We start from the raw sequence: 12,081 nt of genomic DNA, 5'->3' as shown, positions 1-12,081 counted from the left end.
CATTCTACTTTATTTACCCTGACTACATCTTTAGGGACATAGAAATGTGTTGTCGAGATCGTTGAAGGCCCACACCCATAGCCACCGGCACTGTTGTGAATGAATCCACACGCCTCAGGTCAGACCCAAATAGAATGCCTCAGGCCACAGGGCCAACAGAACCCTTGGCATGGTCACTATGATGTCATGGTGAAGGGTGTGGTACTTGGGGTATTTTGGATGGTTGGTGGACTTAACAAACCTGGGTAGTCTACCGTATTGTGAGAATATTCCCACACTGGAAGACTGACTAAGACCATAGTCTAAATGGAATATGTATTCTTTGCTTCTCTTTGCTAGACATGATTTGGTCATGTTTTTTGATGATCGCTTAAGATTGATCACTGTATAGCCAGCAGAGGGAGCCAAGTGTTCCATTTTTAACCCTCTAGCTAGCGCCTTCACGATAGCTCAAATTCTGATCTGACTTTTTCAAATCCTCTCATACGAAGTCAACCCTAACAAAGACCACACGATAAACCATTCAATAAACAGACACACTTTATTTGATATTGTCAGTTCAAATGGTTAATTCCAATGACATCAGGACCAGCCTTTGCTACTTAGCCAGATGTCATGGTGTTTTGGATCCATGACACGTAGTTGCAGACTTCTGTGTAGACGCCAGGCTTCTTCCTGAGAGCACAGCCATGACCCCAGGACACAACACCCTGCAGCTCCCCATCACACACCAGAGGGCCACCAGAGTGACCCTGAGAGGGGGGGGGGGGGAGACAGAGAGAGAGAGAGACAGAGACACAGAGAGAGAGACAGAGAGAGAGAGAGAAACAAACAAACTAACAAACAAAGAAAGTGACAGACAGAGGTGGGATAAGATGGGGCAGGTGATGGGAGAGATAAAGAAAGAGAGAGCGCAACAAGCCAGAGTGACAGGAACAAGATAGAGAGATTCAGTGACAGAGCAAGATGAAGAATGACAAGAAAAGATATAACCAGAGATCAGTGTGATTGCGTCATGGTAAAAATTGTGAAGACAAGATGGTGAAATATGAAGTATAGTACACGTCTATTATGTCAGTTACCTGGCATGAGTCCTTGCCTCCCTCCATGAAGCAAGCACAGATCATGTTCTCAGTCATCTGGAAGAAATAGACTTCCAGGCAGGTGTTATCAGTCTGGAGGGGGACCTCCACACACTGCAGTGTATCATGGTATCTCACTGGAACAGAACATTAAAGAAAAGACACAGACATGTAACAAGGCATTACGACTTTCCATTTAAATAAATCATAAGTGGAAAACTTGAGATTTCTTAACACCGCTACATATGACTAATAAAACTTGAAACTTGAAACACACATTCCACTCACAGCCTTCGTTGCTGGCGCGAAGGCTCCCCAGCCAGAGACCTGGCACATGGTTCTGGGAGTGCCACACTTAGTGAGGAGGGTCACAAGGCTCACAAAGCTGTTGAGGGTGGCAGGCGGGCTTAGCTTTATCAGTGTGATGTGGTTGGTGGATGATACCGGGCAGACATGTGCTGCTCCGTGTCCTCGGGCTCCTTTATGTTGTGCTCCCCCAGACGGACCTCTAATGGCAACCTGCAGCCCGAATAGAGATTATACTGTGGTTGTTGGAGGGGAAAGAGGGTCCTGCACTGGGGAACTTGTTGGATTTGCTGTATGCTTGGTTTACCCATTTCATGCAAACAGTTCTACAACAGTTATGGTCTAAAATCTGAATGGACTCAACCGTTAAACATGATATTCCAAAGAGCAAAGCATACAATTCTAGATTAAATGGGGATTTTAATGCCTCCACCAACTGAATGTTCATAAAATAAAAAAACATTATAACTATTTTTGAAATACTCTAGCTGTCAGATCTCCCCAACGAGATGTGGGTGTAGAGTCAGGCGATGGAGAAACAAGTACCAAGGAAAGTGTGTTTTATTTAACTTGCTCAAGAAAACAACAGGACTCCGGGCTACAGTAATCGCAATGAAAATCCCCACTCAAACACAGTCCAGGGAAAACCCCCCTGTAGAACATGAGCAAATAAAACGAAACCCCAAACTCAATGACAGTTCAACGAAAGCAATCCTGCACAAAACCCCAAAGGAAATGTCGAATTCAATACCCCCCCTAATTAAGGAAAAGGGATCGGTGGCAGCTAGTAGACCGGCGACGACGACCGCCGAGTGCCGCCCGAACAGGGAGAGGAGCCACCTTCGGTGGAAGTCATGACTGTAACCACCCCTACGACCCCCGCAGCGTGCCGACGCCGGCCTCGAGGACGACCCGGAGGGCGAGGCGCAGGGCAATCAGGATGGAGGCGGTGGAACTCACCCAGCAGAAATGGGTCCAAGATGTCCTCCACCGGCACCCAGCACCTCTCCTCCGGACCGTACCCCTCCCAATCCACGAGGTACTGCAGGCCCCCCACCCGACGTCTAGAGTCCAGGACGGACCGTACAGTGTACGCCGGACCCCCATCGATGTCCAGGGGGGGCGGAGGTACCTCACGCACCTCAACATCCTGTAGTGGACCAGCTACCACCGGCCTGAGGAGAGACACATGAAATAAGGGGTTAATACGATAGTAAGAGGGGAGCTGTAACCTATAACACACCTCGTTTATTCTCCTCAGAACTTTAAATGGCCCCACAAACCGCAGACCCAGCTTCCGGCAGGGCAAGCGGAGAGGCAGGTTTCGGGTCGAGAGCCAGACCCTGTCCGCCGCTGCGAACATGGGGGCCTCACTACGGTGGCGGTCAGCGCTCACCTTCTGTCGCCCGTTTAAGGGATTCCTGGACGGCTCTTCAGGTCTCCTTTGAGCACTGCACCGAATCCTCCACTGCAGGAGCCTCGGTCTGACTCTGATGCCATGGGACCAGGACCGGCTGATAGCCCAACATGCACTGAAACGGCAACAAGTCCGTGGAGGAGTGGCGAAGTGAATTCTGGTCCATCTCGGCGAAGTGAATTCTGGTCCATCTCGGCCCATGAGAAGAACCTCGCCCACTCTCCAGGCCGGTTCTGGCAATACAACCACAGAAACCTGCCCACATCCTGGGTCACTCTCTCCACCTGCCCATTACTCTCGGGTGAAAACCAGAGGTCAGGCTGATCGAGACCCCCAGATGCTCCATGAACGCCTTCCAAAACCGGGAAGTGAACTGGGGACCCCGAATAGACACGATATCCTCAGGCACCCCGTAGTGCCGGAAGACGTGTGTAAACAGGGCCTCCACAGTCTGTAGGGCCGTAGGGAGACCGGGCAAAGGGAGGAGACGGCAGGACTTAGAGAACCGATCGACAACGACCAGGATCGTAGTGTTCCCCTGTGACGGAGGAAGATCGGTAAGAAAGTCTACAGACAGGTGTGACCAAGGCCGCTGTGGAACGGGGAGGGGCTGTAAAGTCCCTCTAGGCAGGTGTCTAGGAGCCTTACACTGAGCGCACACTGAACAGGAGGAAACATAAACCCTCACATCCTTAGCCAAGGTGGGCCACCAGTACTTCCCCCTAAGAGTCCGCACTGTCCTCTCAATCCCCTTATGACCAGAAGAGGGTAGAGTGTAGGCCCACCTGATCAATCTATCACGAACACCAAGCGGGACATACCTCCGACCCTCTGGACACTGAGGTGGAGGAGGTTCTAACCGAGACGCCCGCTCGATGTCCGCGTCCACCTCCCACAACACAGGTGCCACCAGACAAGAGGTCGGAAGTATGGGGGTGGGATCGATGGGTCGCTTCTCGGTATCATAGAGACGGGACTTTGCTTTGGTCTTCGCGTTACCGGAACCTGGTCTATTAGAGATAGTGAAGCGAAATCTGGTAAAAAACATCACCCACCTTGCCTGACGAGGATTCAGTCTCATCGCCGCCCAGATGTACTCCAGACTACGGTGGTCAGTCCAGATGAGAAAAGAGTGTTTCGCCCACTCAAGCCAATGTCTCCATACCTTCAGAGCTTTTACCACAGCCAGCAACTCCCGATCCCCCACATCATAGTTTCGCTCCACCGGACTGAGCTTCCTCGAAAAGAAAGCACTGGGGTGAAGCTTCGGGGGCGTGCCCCAGCGCTGTGATAGCACGGCTCCAACACCAGTCTCGGACGAGTCCACCTCCACTATGAATGGCAAAGAGGGGTCAGCTACCTGCCCAAAACCCCGGATAAACCTTCGATAGTAATTGGCACACCCTAATAACCGCTGCACCTCCTTTGCCGTGGTCGGAGTCGGCCAATTATGCACGGCAGCAATGCGGTCACACTCCATCACCACCCCAGATGTGGAAATGCGATGGAAAGAGACGGCTTGTTTGGAGAACACGCATTTCTCGGCCTTGACGTACAGGTCATGCTCCAACAGTCGCCCAAGTACTGTTGCTAGTGTCTCTGTCGTGACACTAGCACATAGTAACTCTGCAGTCTGCACTTAAGATTTGTAGCAGTGGGCAGCAGATTGCACCCATTCATTAGAAAGGAGAATCCCTCCACAGAAGTTGTACCCTGTGTACAGAGACACCTGGTAGGGAACAGAGTTCTTCCTGTGCTCATACCCTGCTGTGATCTTGTCGTCCCCCTCAAGGGCAAATACAATTCAAAGGGGAAAAAAATAGCCTGATTGAGATTAAATGACGTCTTAGGTTTTTCATCAGAATACGGTGTTAACCTCGACCAGCAATTTCTTATGTTATGTATTCTGAGCAAATGTTTAGATAAAATAACAAGTTACTCTCCTACCTGCCCCTCCAAACAGTGCCAGAAGAATGAGAAGTGTCATGTTCTTGTTTAAGTCTGTTTTGCTAACAGGATCAGTGTGTCTCCCCTCTCTCTTTTTTTCGTTTCACTCCTCTTATCTCACCTGTTTCAAGGACTTTCTTTATCTCAATTTGGAGCTCAACTTGTACCAATGACACTCTTGGGGAAAATAACTCCCCCCACCCCCCTCACTGGGAGTCACTAATGATAACATAGACAAGTCATGCCTGCATATAACCATATCAAGCTGTAACTACCTTACTGATGCATGAGTAATAGTTAGACTCATTTGTTAGGTTCTAACCAGAAATGCATCAGTCCTCTATACAGTCTAAACTGTATATGCTTTAATTTACAACATTATAATGAACAGTGTGTGCTTCCCAGTTATAATGTAACTTATTGTCACATTGTACACTCTTAGAAAAAAGGGTTCCAAAAGGGTTATTCAGCTGTCGCCACAGGTAGAACCCTTTTTGGTTCCAGGTTGAACCCTTTTGGGTTCCATGTAGAACACTCCGTAGAAAAGGTTCTATCAGGAACCAAAAAAGGGTTATTCAAAGAGCTCTCTTATGGGGACAGCCGAATAACCCTTTTACATTCTAGATAGCAAAAACATTCCAAGAGCGTATAGGCTACAAGTAGAATGGAAGTTGTCCTCAAATGAACAATAAATTAACTTGTCAGGCGTTGTTTGACAATTGGAATTTCCTCCTAAGATGTGTTTGTCCTGTATGTTTTCAATTCTACTTTCAAATAAAAATGTTTTCTAATGGGTATTCACACATATTTCCCCTTGTCCTGTTAGAATCTGTGAATTTAAGCTCAACTGATGTTGAATATGAATCTGTCATAAAATAGAAAACTGCCTGCGCTAAACATCAGGCAGTGTGTGTAGGTTAGTTCCTTAAACCTCTGTCATTTCAAAGCCAAAGATAGCAGTGTGTCATTTCTATGACGCCACACATGAGAATGTTGAGCAAGAGTGGTAGACCTGCAGATAACTCAAAATGTGGTGGTAGTTATAGATGTGGTCATGTCATGCTGAAAATTATGCTCTTCTTCCCCAAAAATACATCATTCCAAGTGTCACCGAATAGTTGGAAATTAGTAACAAACTGCAATGTGAAAATATGCCCCATAGGCCTACAACTAAGAGGCAGAGTGTGTTACCCTGTATCTTACTAGTTACCGAGTTACAGAATACTGGAAAACCATATCATTATTCACAGAATATGACAAGCGATATATAGATTTTTTTACAGCAGTCAAATTATGTTATATTGTGACTGGAGCAGGAGATGACTAAAAACAACAATATTACAATACTATCTCCATGACAACAACAATCATGTTCAGCGGCAAAGCGTTGCAAATCAGGATGAAATCAAACACTCATCATGAAACACCATTTGGGTTGACTCTGTGGTATGTAGAATGATAATGTTACTGACGATGGCGATTTTATTGTACCTTCCCATCCCTTGAGTGTATGGTGTGCAGGACAGTGTTGCTCAATCCTCAGGGGAGGGATTAGTGATTCATTTTAGATACGTGACATGTTGAGGTACAGGAACAAACACAAGTTCTTCTTTTGGAGGGACAGTTTGTCCATTTCATGACACAATGTGATTTCACAAGGTTGTCTCCTGAACGTTTCAGAGATCAAACGCAAAATAACATTCAAATACATGTTATTGACATATAATCACATTATTTGTTGATGGTTTATGATCACAGATTATAGAAGAAAATACAATCAAACTAACCTTAATAATATCTTGTTTAAGCTTGCTGGAGATGATGCAGACAATATCCTGCATGAATATAGTCCAGCTCACTTTACATGCCTCTGAAATAGTATTATTAACATATCTAAAATATCTTTCCTGAGTCAATTACTTCAGGATAGTAAGACGTAGACAAAACTTATACCGTAGTGTGTGCCAAGGTGTTTATCAGCACTTAACAGGGTGCATTTAGCCAAACCCTGTGATTATATGCACTTATGGTTTAAATATAACACACTCCCATCCAGCACAGGCAAGTTGTTCTCTTCATTTGCTGTTTGTCGCATATCTTAATTCTGGGAGTATAACGCCTCATTCATACTTTGTGTATATTGAAATGTATTTTGTGACCTCTCCTCCTTGACTATGTTGACATTGATGGATAGTTTCTCAACTGGATTATTTTCAAGTGTCACAAAAAAAATTCAACTACAGCTGAAAAACTACAGCTGCATATTGTTCGGGCCAGTGAAATAGCTCTATCAGCCTTTAGTTTACAACATGTTTTTGTCAACAGTTGGGTGAATCACGTTTCACCAGCATCAACCAACAACATCCGTAGCGCCTGCAAAAATTACACAATTTTGCAATAAGCGAAAAGTAGTACTTTCCTGATATCAATGGTGAAAATCTGTGTAAAAATATTATTTATTCACCCGACATGGGAGTGTACACAGTGGTGTCCACACTGTACCATGTGTCACCCAGATGCCCGCTTTCTTGAGGCTCTGCAAAACAGAGCCCACTGGATGTGGTCAACAGGCAGGGGAAAAGCAGCAAGAAATATGTCACAGTCCTCTCTTATGCGGCCTGAGGAGGATATTGACCTCGACAGTGGGCCAGCGCCGCTGCTCACATCTTCCCCAAAACACACATATTCACTTCCTCCTTGCTTTCCACAGCCCTTTTAGTCCAACGAGTTACAACAACCCTTATTCTTCTCTTCATCTTCACCATCTGGGGCTTGCTCCTCCTGTTTCAACCTCCCCCTCCCAACCTCCCCCTCCAAACCTCCCTACCCATCCATCCCTCCCCCTTTCTCCCAGATGCGCTGGAACCCAGACTGTCAGATGGTCCTCTGCCACAGATCTCTATGGCACATGTCCCCGTCATCTTGTATGATGTCAATCTCTACCATGTTTGATCATTCTGTGTCCCTTAGGTCTGCCCAGGGGGGCTGGCGTTGTGGTTGGAAGTAGGGACATTTGTGTGGTGAAACTTGGGGGGGAAACGTTACGGGTTTGTGCGGTGAGGGGAAGGTCGGCAGTCATTTTGACTCGAAAACAAAATTCCTGACCTCTCCACACCCGTGACACTACAGCCTGATTTTCAGTCAGCACCGCAACTAGATCAACAAACTTTAGAGGTTATAGGACCAGAAGAATCCCACTGTGTATTGGCTGTCTGTCTTCAAGACAAGACAACTGGAATGTTATGGGAGCTCCGGCAGCTCTCTGCAACACCATAAGGCTTTCACTCCCTCAACAAACAGATTTGGGAGATGTAGAAAAGCAATGAGCCCACATTTTTCCCCCTCGACAGCTACGAACACACAGAGTGGATCACAACATGGCTGTGAGCTATGTCATTAGTTTTTCACTACCCTTGGGCTAGGCAATAACACAGTGAATTTAGCCTGGCTCTCTCTTGTTGATGCCACACCCTCTCAATACAGCTGTTGTGAAGAATAAACCCCTCAACACCAGTCCAAACCTCCCTCCCCCACATTTCACCACACTCCCCCAACCTCTCCCCCAAAAATCTGAATTCCCCTCAAACTCCCACTGGTTGTTTTACACACCCAAGTTGGAATTTGTGCAGCCCGGCCTAATTACAGGTTTGGTTGGTGAATCAAGAAGTATGGCAAAACATGGTCTGCGAAAGCTTCCCTCAAACTATAGCTTAGGGATAGTTATTAATATCCCCTCCAGACACTGTTGTTTTGAACCGCTTGCTACAGAGCTGCACAGAATGACTGGAGAACAAGCCATTAGAATAACACTTTCAACAATAATAACCAGAGAGATAAGATGTTAATTTAAAGGCAAAATATATAACTTAAATACAGTATTTCATCTGGTCCGGACATCAGTACAAAGAAATCTACCAGAAGTGTAACATATGGACCACCTCAAGATTAGATAGGCACAGATGTAACAGTGCATTCCTTGAGGATAAATCAACAGAGAATCATTTCCCTTTTATTTCTTTGAACTGTCCCCAGCAGAGCGGAAAGAATTGCTTATGTCCCAGTGTCAGATATCTCTCCTGTGGCAAAATGTACAGACGCTGAATGTTTATACATGAGTGAAAAAAGCCAATGATACAAGAGACATGAGTTCTCCCACACACACAAATGGGGGTGTTGCTCTGACTCAAGGCAGAGGTTGAGACACACGCATGCTCGCACGCACACACAGCCACACCAGCACATGTACACACACACGAACACACACACACACACACACACACACACACACACACACACACACACACACACACACACACACACCAGGGGCCTTCATTCTCTTCCCCCTCACATCTGCTCTTTGGTAGTGTGCAGAGTTCCTGCGTGGTATGTTCACTGGCTGTGGATCCAGTTTTGGGTTGGGTAAACGCTAGCCGCTCACCCTGGGAAAAAAGTTTGATTGTTCCAAGCTTTTGGGTTTGATTGCGTTCAAGCAATGTGCAGTCAAGTTTCTGGGGTGCAAATGCTTTGGATAATTAATGACGACAAGCACCCAGCAGTGTTGTGCCAAGTCAGAGTGTGTATGTGTGCTATGGAAAAATGTCCAAGAACCAGGTTAGACTGTACCTGTTTTGGCAGAGTGAAAATCCAAACTCTTCCCACATTCAAACACACACAGGAGATACCCACATCAAAGAACACCTCCAAGACCCAAGTCTCATTCTCAGTTGCATTTCCTAATGAGGAGAATTTAAATTTAAATAATGTTCAGCCCCCTTAAAGGATCAATATAAACTCATTCTGGTTCACAAACTCTAGGCCATGATCTATGTCCAACATCATAATGTCTGCCAGCACTTGTTTAAACACTTTGGACAACTTTCAGTGGAGATGGAGAAAGGTCCACAAAGCATCGGCCAAAATTCACAACCGCCCTCCCCCACAGATGTATGCTTGTCTGTGTGGTGTGGGTGTATAATGAACAGTGAGGGGGAACAAGTGGGAGGAAACGAGCCGAATTTGATGTTGATCCAAAGTTCTGTACTTCCTCCCGTTTGGACTGTGTGTGTTTGTGGCAGGGCTCGGCTCACAGTTCCTTGGGAAGAAGCGACGGAGGCGGAATCTGTAATCTCAGCAGTCAGCACTCACCCTCCTCCCCGTCTACAGCTTGGACTGATTATGATATTCCCATGTTCCTCTCCCCTACGGTTTAGTTCAGGTGGTTTGTTGAGCGGAGGAGGACACATGTAAGCTACACACAGTACTTCAGGGCTGATCTCTCCTCCCTGGCCTCGTCTGGGTTATGTGTGGGTGGGTCTATGGATGTATGCATTGATAAATCTTAAGTGTGATTCACCCCATTTCTGTTGTTTTAAGAAAAAAAACGTTTGGTTTCTGTCTCATCATTCTAAGCGGTTGTGAAAGCGAGAGCTCATAATATTTAGAGAATGACCAGCTGAATTTAACCCTCTTGACCAGCACAAATAGATCTATTTACACAAGATATCCATACAGATTGGATGAACACAGTGGACATGTCTCAGTCTTCCCTCTGGGATTAATAAAGTATTTCTTATTTTAACTCATCTTATCTACAGTATGTCAGCATACTTTAGGTCAAAGAATTGTGTCTTTCCTCAGAAATAATGCGCATGCAAATAGTTAGGGTTCATGTCAAGGTTAGCCTTAATTCTCAATGAGGAAGTGACCTTTGATTTACCGATAAATTCACTATAATTGAGAATTTCAATAAGCATTTTTCTACGGCCGGACATGCTTTCCACCTGGCTACCCCTACCCCAGGCAACAGCCCTGCGCTCCCCACAGCAACTTTCCCAAACCTCCCCCACTTCTCCTTCACCCACATCCAGATAGCTGATGTTCTGAAAGAGCTGCAAAATCTGGACCCCTAAAAATCAACTGGGCTAGACAATCTGGACCCTCTCTTTCTAAAATGATCTGCCGAAATTGTTGCAACCCCTATTACTAGCCTGTTCAACCTCCCTTTCGTATCGTCTGAGATTCCCATAGATTGGAAAGCTGCCGCGGTCATCCCCCTCTTCAAAGGTCTTTGAAAGGCAAGTTAACAAAGAGATTACCGACCATTTCGAATCCCACCGTACCTTCTCCGCTATGCAATCTGGTTTCAGAGCTGGTCATGGGTGCACCTCAGCCACGCTCAAGGTCCTAAACGATATCATAACCGATAAGAGACATTACTGTGCAGCCGTATTCATCGACCTGGCTAAGGCTTTCGACTCTGTTAATCACAACATTCTTATTTGCAGACTCAACAGCCTTGGTTTCTCAAATGATTGCCTCGCCTGGTTCACCAACTACTTCTCTGATTGAGTTCAGTGTGTCAAATCGGAGGGCCTGTTGTTGGGACCTCTGGCAGTCTCTATGGGGGTGCCACAGGGTTCAATTCTCGGGCCGACTCTCTTCTCTGTATACATCAATGATGTGGCTCTTGCTGCTGGTGATTCTTTGAACCACCTCTACGTAGATGACACCCTGTATACCTCTGGCCCTTCGTTGGATACTGTGTTAACTAACCTCCAGATGAGCTTCAATGCCATACAACTCTCCTTCCGTGGCCTCCAACTGCTCTTAAATGCAAGTAAAACTAAATGCATGCTCTTCAGACGATAGCTGCCCGCACCTGCCCGCCCGTCCAGCATCACTATTCTGGATGGTTCTGACTTAGAATATGTGGACAACTACAAATACCTAGATGTCTGGTTAAACTGTAAACTCTCCTTCCAGACTCACATTAAGCATCTCCAATCCAAAACTAATTTCGCAACAAAGCATCCTTCACTCATGCTACCAAACATACCCTCGTAAAACTGACCATCCTACTGATCCTCGACTTCGGCAATGTCATTTACAAAATAGCCTCCAACACTCTACTCAACAAATTGGATGCAGTCTATCTCAGTGCCATCCGTTTTATATACACTGCGACCTGTATTTATTAATTTTTATTTTACCTTCATTTAACTAGGCAAGTCAGTTAAAAACAAATTCTTATTTTCCATGACAGCCTAGGAACAGTGGGTTTAACTGCCTGTTCAGGGGCAGAACGACAGATTTGTACCTTGTCAACTCGGGGATTTGAACTTGCAATCTTCCGGTCACTAATCCAACGCTCTAACCACTAGGCTACCCTGTCGCTACCCTGTCGTATCGTTGGCTGGCCCTCGCTTCATACTCGTCACCAAACCCACTGGCTACAGGTCATCTACAAGTCTCTGCTAGGTAAAGCCCCGCCTTATCTCAGCTCACTGGTCACCATAGCAGCACCCACCCATAGCACGCAGGTATATCTCA

The sequence above is a fragment of the Oncorhynchus kisutch genome, linkage group LG2, assembly GCF_002021735.2.
Source record: "Oncorhynchus kisutch isolate 150728-3 linkage group LG2, Okis_V2, whole genome shotgun sequence".
Taxonomy (NCBI): Eukaryota; Metazoa; Chordata; class Actinopteri; order Salmoniformes; family Salmonidae; genus Oncorhynchus; species Oncorhynchus kisutch.
Note: the sequence above shows the minus strand (reverse complement) of the source record.